Source organism: Parasteatoda tepidariorum, chromosome 6 (genome assembly GCF_043381705.1).
Source record: "Parasteatoda tepidariorum isolate YZ-2023 chromosome 6, CAS_Ptep_4.0, whole genome shotgun sequence".
NCBI classification, from domain to species: Eukaryota; Metazoa; Arthropoda; class Arachnida; order Araneae; family Theridiidae; genus Parasteatoda; species Parasteatoda tepidariorum.
The window spans coordinates 18,408,616-18,420,592 of NC_092209.1; positions in this window are offsets into that span (position 1 = coordinate 18,408,616).

Here is an 11,977-nt window from a genome sequence, read left to right on the forward strand (position 1 = left end):
GAGATTATCCGAAACTCGGTTCGAGAGTTGATGAACCTTCAACTAAACTATGAGGTTCAACTGAAGTTCCAAAAGAACATAAATTTCATTGTTGTAGAGGCCAATGTGGGACCATTAAAAAAGAATTTTATGGTGTTCAGGAAGCTGTTTAAGAGGAATTGAAAACAGATGTTTTGTCACAAACTTTAGTTCAATTACTAAGGTGTTGGGTTGTTCTACGACTACCTGATAAAATCCTGATCTCCGTGAATGGAATTACAGATTTAATAGAGCTGAGTGCCACATTTGTGGCGATTAGCTCAGATCTAAAAACGAAGCAGAAATTCGGGTTTTTAATCATAAATTCTATTTGAGAAGTCTGTGGCCTTAATGAAGACTCCACATGAGAGTTACGTTAAACGGTGTATCCATCAGTATTAATTTGAATAGCAGTATCTGGTATTTGGTTAATAACTTCAAAAGCCAGCTGGCATAGGATATCAGGCAAATGTATAATTTTTTTTGTCGCATAGAGTGAATTCCAAGTTCAGGGTAAAAATGAATTCCATGACATTAATTCGATATTTTAATATCTGCTGAGGATACATTAGGGGAAACATTCTAGTATATATTTCGGACATCTACCAAAGCGACTATGTGATTGTTGACATTCACTGGTACAAGTCAACAACCGCCGATTTTCGTCATTCACAATAACCTATTCGTTACGTTACTACATCAAATACTGGAAACTAACAACCTAGAAAACCTAAAGAGTGTTCACAAACTTTTCAGAAAATTGCTTAAAATTTTCTGAAGTTAACTTTTAATTTAATTTTATAAAATCAGTTTTGACGCATACACGCCACGATATAGACGAAACAAAATTATTTTGAACAAGTATGAATACTTCAAAGAACATATTTTTTCAAATTTTAGCTACCATATTAAAACTGTTTCCACGCCGTGCTTGAAGCTTGACATATACTGTTGAATTTGGATACGTAAACAACGAATTATAGATTTTTAATAATTTAATGTAGCCAACATGATAAAGGTTTATTTATGACACAAATATATTTACTGGTTTTTTATCTTTTCATAATAACTCTTTCTATATCGCAGTTATGTGAAAATGTCGGTTATAAAGAAACTTTATTACGCACAGCACAGATCATTTCCAGATATTTTTTGACTCGTTATTGCTTATTCTTTCTTTCAGGAAAGGCGTAAATTTTACTGTAGGGGAGAGTGGGGTCAATTGAAACATTTTTTACTTAACTATTTTTAACTAACGAAAAATCCAATATATTATTGGTATTAATTGACAGACGAGTAAAGTGGACTATCCTATACTAGAAAAAAAAATAGAATACCTTATTTTAAATGTTATTATATTAGTTATTAACAATTTTTGACAGTCGTGCACTTGTTACAATTGTCCCCACTTACGGGGTCAATTGTAACAGTTCATAAATTCAACTAAAACATATTTAATTATACATATTATTATAGTTGTGATATATTTTTTTATTGATCGAAATGGTAGTGATATTTTAGGAGTATAAATAATAATGAGCAGAGACCTAAAGGGTTAAACTTTTAACTTAAAGGGGTTACAAATTTTAATTTATGCTGTGAAAGGTGACAAATAAAATAATGCACATGCAACATAATATAAATGATATAGGAAACTATTGGTGGTTCTTAAAGAGTTAAGTAATGGTTTGTAAACATAAGATTATTTATTTTCAGCTGTTACAATCGTCCCTTTACTTATTGTTACAATCGTCCCCAAGACGCCATTTCAGCTTCATTTGTTAAAAACAATGCTAGTTAATTAGCAAAACTAATCTTTTTTTTATTGAAATGTTAATTAAGGTGTCCACTTACATATTCGGTTAATAATTTTTATTTGTTTAAACAAAATTACTTTGTTACAATATAATATTCTAATACCAAAAAAAGTACTTACGTAGCGTGAAAATATCTTTTGTGATCTAACTCTTTCAAAAGTACATAAAAATGGTTCCCAGCAAGGGTGTATTAAATACACCATGTGCGCCACCTAGGAACCAAATCTAGAACCTGACACTCGAAATTTTTGCTCTGTTACAATCGTACCCTGTTACAATTGACCCCACTCTCCCTTTACTACAAATACACTTCTTTTTTATTCATTGTATTTGCTTGCATTGTTTTCAGATTGCTAATGCTTCTTTTAAAATTGATTATTATGGTCAGGGCATATAATAATAGAGATATTTTGCAATTGATTATATTTCATAATTAATTTTTAAAGTGATAACAGTTTTTAATTCTAAAGACTTCTTATGCAAATTATACACAGTGTCAAAATTTGAGGACATTATCAATTTTCGAAATTTAATTGAAGAAATATTTCATTTTTTGATATTTCTTGAGAAGTATTAAATGATTCTTATACATTTTAATGTACAGTTTGCTAAAAAAGAGGAGGGGATCATTTTTTACACTTTTAAACCATTTATGGGATGTTCAAACTGTAAAATGTTTTCTCAAAAAAAAAAAAAAAAAAAAAAAACCATNAAAAAAAAAAAAAAAAAAAAAAAAAAAAAAAAAAAAAAGACCATTTTTCCCCTTCCCCCTTGAAAAAAACATTTCGAAATATTTTTAACTATAACCGTGTCAGAATATACTTATTTTGACCGAAAAACGCACTTTTTTTTTTATGGAAACAGATAAAAAATTTTTTTTCTCAAATTCGATTAGGGGTGTAAAAATATCTTATGAAATCAAATTTATTTACATTATGATGATTAATGGGAAAAAAGTTGAATATTTGGCATAAAAAATGGAAAGTCACCAGTTTTTGGAATTGCAGAGATGCCAACTTACTCCGGACAGCAAATTTATATTTTAAAGTGGTAGTTTATCAATTGAGACTCTTGGTTTAATAAATTCAAATTAGTAGATTTTTATCCACCATTTCTAAATATCTCATGATAAAAGTTTATTTATTACTCAAATATATTCACTGCTATTTTTCTCCATAATAACACTTTCTACATGGGAGAAATGTTAGAATTATTTGGTTTTAAAGAACACACAGAAAGGAACATTTCGAGATTTTTTTGACTGACAAGTCTTCCTTTCAGGAAGAGCGGAATTATTAGTATACTGCAAAAATTCTTTTTATATTCACCGTATTTGCTTGCATTGTTTTCAGCTAGCAAATAATTTAATGATAATTCAAGGATGGATAAAAATATCAAAAGGAACAAAAAAAAATGTAATATATTAGAGTTTTTAATTCAGTTTAGAAAGTGGTATCAGTTTTTAATTCAAATGACTTCTTTATGCAAATTTTACACTGTGTAAAAGCTGGAGGATATTATCAATATTCAAATTTTGTTTTAAGAAATATTTTGACTTTGGATATTTCTTGAGAAGTATTAAATGATTCTTATAGATTTTAATGCATAGTTTGGTGAAAAAAAATAGAAAAATAAGGAGGGGGATCATCCTTTAAACTTTTAAGCCGGATGTTCGAACTGTAAAGTGTTTTCTCAAGGAGCCAAACATCGCAAAAAAGAATAAATAAATAATAATACCCTCTTGAAATATGTTTAACTGTAATCGTAACAAAATGTATTTATTTTGACCAAAAAAAGCTCTTTATATAAGGAAACATATAATTTTTTTTATTGTTTTCGAATGAGCGTGTAATAGAGTTTCATAACATTATGACAATTTGAGGGGGAAAGGGTCTATAAACAGAAATTAATTTGAGGGAAAAAGGTTGAGTATTTGACATAAAAAATGGAATGTTGCCAGTTTTTGGTATTGATATAAACGATTTACGCAAAGCATCACTTGGTTATCGTGTTGACTTTAAATAATTCACTACGTTAAATAACTATTTGTACAGAAGTAAAAGTTGGCGCTTCTATTGTATATTATGTCCTTCATTTTAATAGTTATGCGAAATTTATGATAAATTTCACACTTTCTGTCGAGCATCAGCCTCATTGACTACGGCTAAGGCTCCTATACTATCAGAGCTGACCTATCAAGCAATATTGGAGCAAAAAAGTTCGCAAGTTAAAGTTATGCTAGTATTAGTTATGTTATTACAGAGATGCCAACTGCTCCGGACACGGCAAAATAATTTAAAAAACGGTAAATAACTACAAAGAAAATTTTGCAAACAGTTGACAATATTTGCTTGCTTTCAAAAATAAAGCATATAAAAAGTAGCACTAAATAGTGATCAATTTTATAAGCCTACGCATTGTTTAGAAATAGTGGTGGATTAAAATCTACTAAATCGAACTTATTAAACCAAGAATTACAATTAATAAACTACCACTTGAAAATATTTGTTCGCTGTGCTTATGTTAGCTCTTTGCTCTAACGATAAATCCTCCTGTCTAATTCAGGGGCTCTAACTACGGTAATACAGCTTCCTTTTAAGTGACACATGTGGGCAGGGGTGAAAGCGAGACGGAAAAGAGGAAAGGCTGGTAGTAAAACCATTTCAGTTATAGCTAGTTTTAGGGAGGAGTTTACTTATTCTTTTTTTAAAATTTTCAACAATATCTACTTTATCTTGGAAAAGAAGCAGTTTTATATATATGCCAGAATTATAAAAGAAATCTTGATAGTTACAGATATTTCATTTTTTTCGAAAAAAATGCTGGAATGAAATGTTTTACGTACTACCAGGTTTTTCTCTTTTCCGTCTTGCTATATAAGGGCTTTCACCCATGCATGTGGGCATATGAATAATATTCATCATGAAATATTTCAGATTTTACAAACTACCGTTTCGGAAATTAAAATATATTTTATGATAATTTTAAACGTTAAGTTATTGGCTAATTTATTACTTTGCTATGGAACTGTATCAAAAGAGCACTGGCAATAAATTTGGCTGGTGGGAATTAATATAAAACAGAGTAAATATTCCTGAAATTAGCCTGTTTCAATCGAAAAGTTTTTTTTAAATAATGATAGTAATTAGGACAAAAAATGACTTCTTGTGGTTACAGAAAACGTGTTGAAAAGTATTCTTTTAGATCTGTAAAATTTTTCTGTTCTCGTATCGCTCATGAACAGGTTTCCAACAATTAAAAAGTGATTCAACTATTTATAATTAGGTCTGTCTGAAAGTTTTGTCCACGAAGAAACCCGCACCATTTTCAAACATACAAAAGGTGCCTTTACACACGCCATAAAGAATTAATTTTTTTTTTTAGTTTCTAATGTATTAGTTTTCAGAACAAAATTTTTGCGTCGCTGATTTCAGGTCTGCAATTGACATCACTGTACAAGCAACAGTTTTAATGCAATTTAATAATAAATATCTTACTAGGATTTTTTAAAAATTTAATTTGAATGATTATATTAAAAGTTTCCCTTTTCTGCTTAGTAGTAAATGGTAAGATAAAAGTTATGATGCATTTTAGTTTAGGATGACATACGTTATGTTTTGCAATGGAAAAATAATCGATATTATTTTTTTCCATTACAAACAAATACTATTATATAATTCATAGGGACCATTTAACATGAAGTCGTGTTTCTTACACAAGATATGCCAGTCACCACAGGACTCAAAAAATTGAAAAAGTGGTAGAAATTTTATTTCTTTATTACCAAGTCCTTTCAACACTTATGACTTGCAATTGAAGTTGTTCATATTTAAAGGAAAATCATTCGCGGAATTCTCTTTTAATAGATCAGAAATAAAAATTGCTCTGCTTTTTCAAGATTTGAATAAATTAGTAGCGATTTGAAGAGTGAATCATGTGAAATTAGAATAATTACGCCTACTCTTTAAAAGCGTCACCACGTGATAAAAATATTTAATGTTGCATTTCTTGTGATATTTTAAATAAATAATATCACAAAAAAAACTAAACTAAAAATAACTTTAATTGCAAGAATTTTTTTTTTTTTTTACAAAGCGAAGCAAGAGGCATCTCTGGCAAAAAAATATGCATAAAAATTTGCACATTTTAATCTCTTTTATTAAAATTCTAAATTTTATTCTGCACCACTTTTAGCAATTTTAGTCACCGGTGGCATATTTTGCTATGTATACTATTTAAAAAAAATCAAATCTTGTAATAAATAGTGATTCATTACTGGCTCATTAGCATTTATTCCATAAAGTGTTTAGTTTTATCTTTATCTTGTTTGTATCTTGTTTTCGTATAAAAAAAAACTTTGAATAACATATGAACTAATGATCGGAATTAGGCCTAAGAATAGATTTTAATGATTCAAGGGCCGGAGCTGAAATATTTATTAGTTAATTGCATTAATTAACTGCACTAGTTAATTATAGCAGCAGACAGTATTGTAAGAGACAGATTCTCTCATATAACCGCTTTTTCTTTAAAAAAAATTCTACCAATTCGAATTCTCACGAAATAGTTCCTATAATATGGTCAGGCGAGCTTTCAAAAATTTAGATCTCTTAATTTTGATTTTACTTTTTGCGTTTTTCGCAATATATCGAGGAATATTCAAGCTCATCGAAACATTTGGTACACAGTTTTAAATTTTTTTTTATCCCAGTATCTATGCAAAAAATAGCTTTAAATAATTATTTATAATTTAATTATTTATAATTTAATTATTAATAATTTATAAAATAATTATACATATTTTTTATCCCACTATCTATGCAAAAAAATAGCTTTAAGTAATTATTTATAATTTATTATTATTTTTGTGAATACGTTTTAAAAATATTTGAATTTTAAGGCATTTATATTATTAAATCATATTAAGAAATGCAATTTTAAATAAAATAAAAAATACTGCTTCTTTTTTCTTTGAGAGATGTTGAGAAGTAAATAATACAAACTGAAGTAGTTCAAAATTTTGTAACTACCGTTTCAGAAAATAGAATATATTTAATAAGTAATTTAAAATTAAAATGTTGTCGACCAGCTTTTGAAATTTATCTTACGTATTTAAATGTATCTTCTAGCAACATATTTTGCTGGTGGATACTGAGAAAGAAATGAGAGAAATTCGTGAATATAGTCTGTTTCATTGAAACATTTCGAAAAACAAGTATTTGCAAATATACAAAAGGAGCCTTTATTCACCTTATAATGAATTATACATTCATTTCTTATATTTTCTAATGCATTAGGTTTTTGAGCGTTATTGTGTATATTTCTTACGCTGTGTGTATATTTCTTACGCTATTGTGTATATTTCTTACGAACGTATTCGCTGTTATCAAATTTGATATCGGTTCACTCTACAAGCGACAGTTTTTAAGCAATTTAATAATATATTTCTATGCAGATTTTTTTAAAATTTAATTTGAGTGACTATTAGGAGTTCCCACCTCTCTACTATGTAGAAAGTGAAGGAAGAAGGGGATAATACATTTATGTTTATGATGCAATACATTACGTTAGTTTGTAATGGAAAAAATAATCTATATGAATTTTTTTCCATTACAAACAAATATTATTGATTCATAGGAACCATTTAACACACTGAAGTCGTGTTCCTTATACAACATGTAAGAACTAGTATAACGTTCTCATATTTTGAGGGAACCAAAGATAACAAGATTAAAATCAGAGGATGAAAATAAAAAATTTTATTTTCCGGAAAAAGTTACAGTCACGAAATTGAGTGACTAACTTCAAAAAAATTAAAATACAAAAGTGCATAAAACACTGAGTAGTAGTAGTAAAAACTTTGTGATTTTACAGAGTTTATATATACTGGGAAAAGTGCGCGATAACAAAAATGACGTCTGTATCTTGCTGTCAGTTACAGCGAATTTCCGACAGTAGAAAGAAAATCAGGATGTTTTTGATGACAGGTTGCAGGTTCGGTATTACCTTCGATCTAGTTATCTCTGCAAAACTATTTCTTGGCCACGCTTGAGTCCTGAAAGAAAAGGTCAAATTTAGATCTGTAAACATTGAATTATAAATTTTGCAGCTGACATTTTAATGTAGCTAACATCATAAAAGTTTATTTATTTCTCAAATACATTCACTGTTATTTCTTTTCCATAAAAACAATTTCTACATGGCAGAATCGTCAAAATTCGGTTTTAAAGAACGCCCAGAAAGCAACATTTCCAGATATTTTTGACTCATTAATGCCGAGTCTTCTTTTCAGGAAAGGTGGACATTTTATAACTTAAAAAATATTTCTTTTTTATTCACTCTATTTGCTCGCATCGTTTTCAGCTAGCAATTATTTTAAAAAGATCTATTATATGAGAATTAACAAACAGAAGAAAAAATTGCAATTTCTTATACCTATTAATTTATTTTTTAAAGTGGTAGCAATTTTTATCTTAATTGAGGAATTCATGCGAATTATGCACTGTGTAAAAACTGGATGATATTATCAAATTTTGTTTTAAAGAATTATTTTAACTTTGGATATTTCTTGAGAAGTATTAAATGATTCTTATAGATTTTAATGTACAGTTTGCTAAAAAGAAGAAAAAAAAAGGAGGGGGTCGTAAATAGTCTGCACAGACTACTTATAAAAAACCGTGTGAAGGCTTTCTGTTGCACCAGATGATGGTTTTTGCCATTGCTATAAATAGATATTTCTATTTGACAGCAATTATTTCAAGAATCTCGTCGAAGCAAAATGTGAGTGACTACTACGATAGATAAATAGTTTTACGGTCGTCCACCGGTCGTAAAAAGTTTCGTGATCTAAGTATATTTGACCTTAGAGTGATGCAATTAATTAAAAGTGGTAGCAACATTAAAGTTATTCGGTGCGTAAACCAGTCACTCGGCCCAGTGATGTAAATCTGATCTGAAATTAACAAATTAAATATAATGTGGTTGTAAGAACTTTCTTTCCGCAAATAAAAAAATTATTTTCTCTTTATATATCAATTTCGTCTTGCCATATTAAATGTATTATTTTTGTAACTTATATGCGTTTTTTCCCCTCTCCATTGAAATCGTACATTTTAAAAATGCCTAAATTTGATTTAAAGAAAGAGATGAAACGTAAGACGGCTGCTTTCCTATCTAACTAGGAATAGATACAATTAATTTTTTCATTAAAAAACAAAAGAATATGTAAGAACAAAAGAATAATTTATTACATAAGTAAATAAATATTTGAAGGAAGGATGACAGAAAAACTGTTTGCACAATTATTTCAGGAATTGCTTTTCAGGAATCTCGTCGAAACAAACCTCAACAATAGATAAATTTTTTTACGGGGTGTCTACCGGTCGCCGAAAGTTTCGCGACCTTTACTCCGTATTCGATTATTTTCAAGGATTTTTAAGTTATTAAATTTTTAAGTTTAAATTTCAAAAACGAATCTGATATTGGGGAATAGGAATTAGCTATTAAAAGAAAGGGAGAATAAACTGATCCACCAAAATATATTTTTTCTTGCGATGATAGATACTAACCTCATCAGACTTAACCTAATGCTTTAACCTCATCAGACTCAATGTATTTGTTACCGTGAATGACCGAAATCAAGAGAATGACGAATTTCATGGGTGAATGACAACAATCACACAATCGCTTTGGTGAATGTCCAAAATATTTGTTAAATACGTATCGATATTAATTTATTCGTTGATATTATTATATTTATTCGATATTTTGATATCTTCAAAGGATAGATTAGGAGAAACATCAGCGTTCGGAGTATTTGGCAAATATATACCAGGCAGTGGTAATGAACCCCCCAAAAAAAACATGAGTGTAGGGTATACAACATTTAATTAGAACAAGTATATATTTCGGAATTTACCAAAGTGACTATGTGGAGGACAACATTCCCAAACCATGTGGAGGTTAACAACCCCAAATTTCGGTCATTCACAGTAACATATTCATTATGATTAGGACTGGGCGATATTAGAAATTATATATCGTGATGCATCGTCAGTTTTGCATCGCGATATAGTATTTTTGAATTTCATTTACTTGTAAGGCACAGAAAGTCAGATTTCTATCAAAACTTCATACTCTGATTGATTTAAATCAATTTATAAATTTGAAGATATATATGTTTTGCTTAAGAAAGATATTAAATAAATTGACTACAATGTTCAAATCTTACTTAAAATATTTATTGAAATGTTTGATTAGAAATTCATAATACGCGTAAAACATAGTGTTAAAATCTTTTTTTAAAGCGTTTTTTACAAATTAATATTTTCTTGTACTATTATGCATAAATAATTACATTATTAAGTTCGATCGTAATGTTCAATTTCCAAATTATACGTTCAAAATTATTTGTATGCTTAAAACAAAGTGCTAAATAAATTTTAGAAAGAAAAAGCTTTTAAAACACTATTTTTTATTATTATCATTTCAGTTATTATAGTTCTATTATAGTTCATTTACGTCACACTAGAGCTGCACAATGGGCTATTGGCGACGGTCTGGGAAACATCCCTGAGGATGATCCGAAGACATGCCATCACAATTTTGATCCTCTGCAGATGGGATGGCACCCCCGCTTCGGTAGCTCGACGACCTGCACGCGAAGTCGAGCACTTTACGGTAGAACAGTTTAACGAGGACCAATACCGCACACCCTCGGTCCCTACGCAGACTGATCCAAGTGGTCACCCACCCGCACACTGACCGTAGCCAGTGATGCTTGACTTCGGTGATCTGCTGGGAACCGTGTCTTAACGATCAGTCCACTGCGGGACCTTATCATTTCAGATAAATAATTAAATTAAATTAAATAATGACCGAATTATGAACGAAAAACAAAGTAAGATTTAATTTCTTAAAAATAAAAAAATTGTGATATTCGATAATATATTTAGCTAATTAACAAATAATATGAAAAGAATATTTTTTAAAAAAAATTATTATACTCTCTAATAAAACGAAGTGCTAAATGATTTAAAAAAATGAATAAAATACGCAAACCTTTCAAATTTTTTTGTATAAACAAAGTTGATTGACTTATGTCCAAATCCAAATGACAAAAATAAATTTTGTTTTAACTTTATTTCTAAAAATAAAAACAACAAGATTTATAAATTTAAAATCAGTAATAAAAACTCATTAAATTATTAGAAGTTTCATCCAAAAAGTTTTTAATAAATTAAAAGAAAGTAAAAAAATAACCTAACAAATTCAATTCTTTATGGGCGCCTAAATTAGATTGCCGATAATTTTCACATTTAAAAATAAAAAGAAGTTTTTTTTAAAAAAAAACTTATCTAATTAATGAAGAAACTCTTCTTTATATATTCTTTTCAATAGATTGCCTTCAGAACAAGGTAACATCGGCGATCACGAAGTTAGTCCCACTGAAAATAACAAGTGAAAATAGCACTGAATCTACAAGAAAAGTCGCGACAAAGAAAGAAAAACTAAGAGGTGCGAAAAGGAACAGGCGATATAACGATATGTGTTCTCAAAACTCTGATTTTACAGCTCACCAATCAGGAAGGCCATTTCAACATAACGAAACGAACATCGTCTTCCACAGCGCGAGTTGACATCGGAACGTAAGAGAAGAGTCTTATATCCTTGCGTGTCTTATATCGCTATATCGTTTTGCGCTAGCTGTCTTTACTCGACGGCTTAAATCCGATTTCTGATGCATCGCCTTGAATGAAAGTCGCTGTATCGTCTTGCCGATATATGCGTTAAATCGATATGTCTCGATACATCGATTTATAGCCCAGTACTAATTATGATACTTCATCAAACACTAGATACTCACAACCTAGAAAAATTAAAGAGTAGTCAGCAACTTTTCTGAAAATTACTTAAAATTTCTGAAAGTTAACTTTCAATTTAATTTTATAAAATCAGCTTTGAAGTTTTCATACTACGATAACGACGAAATAAAAAATATTTTTAATAAGTACATATACATATACGAATACATATACTATTTCTAGGCCGCATTTGAGCCTTGAAATATCCGGTCAAATTTGTATCTGTAAGCATCGAATTATAAATTTTTAATAATTTAATTAGCTATATGATAAAGGTTT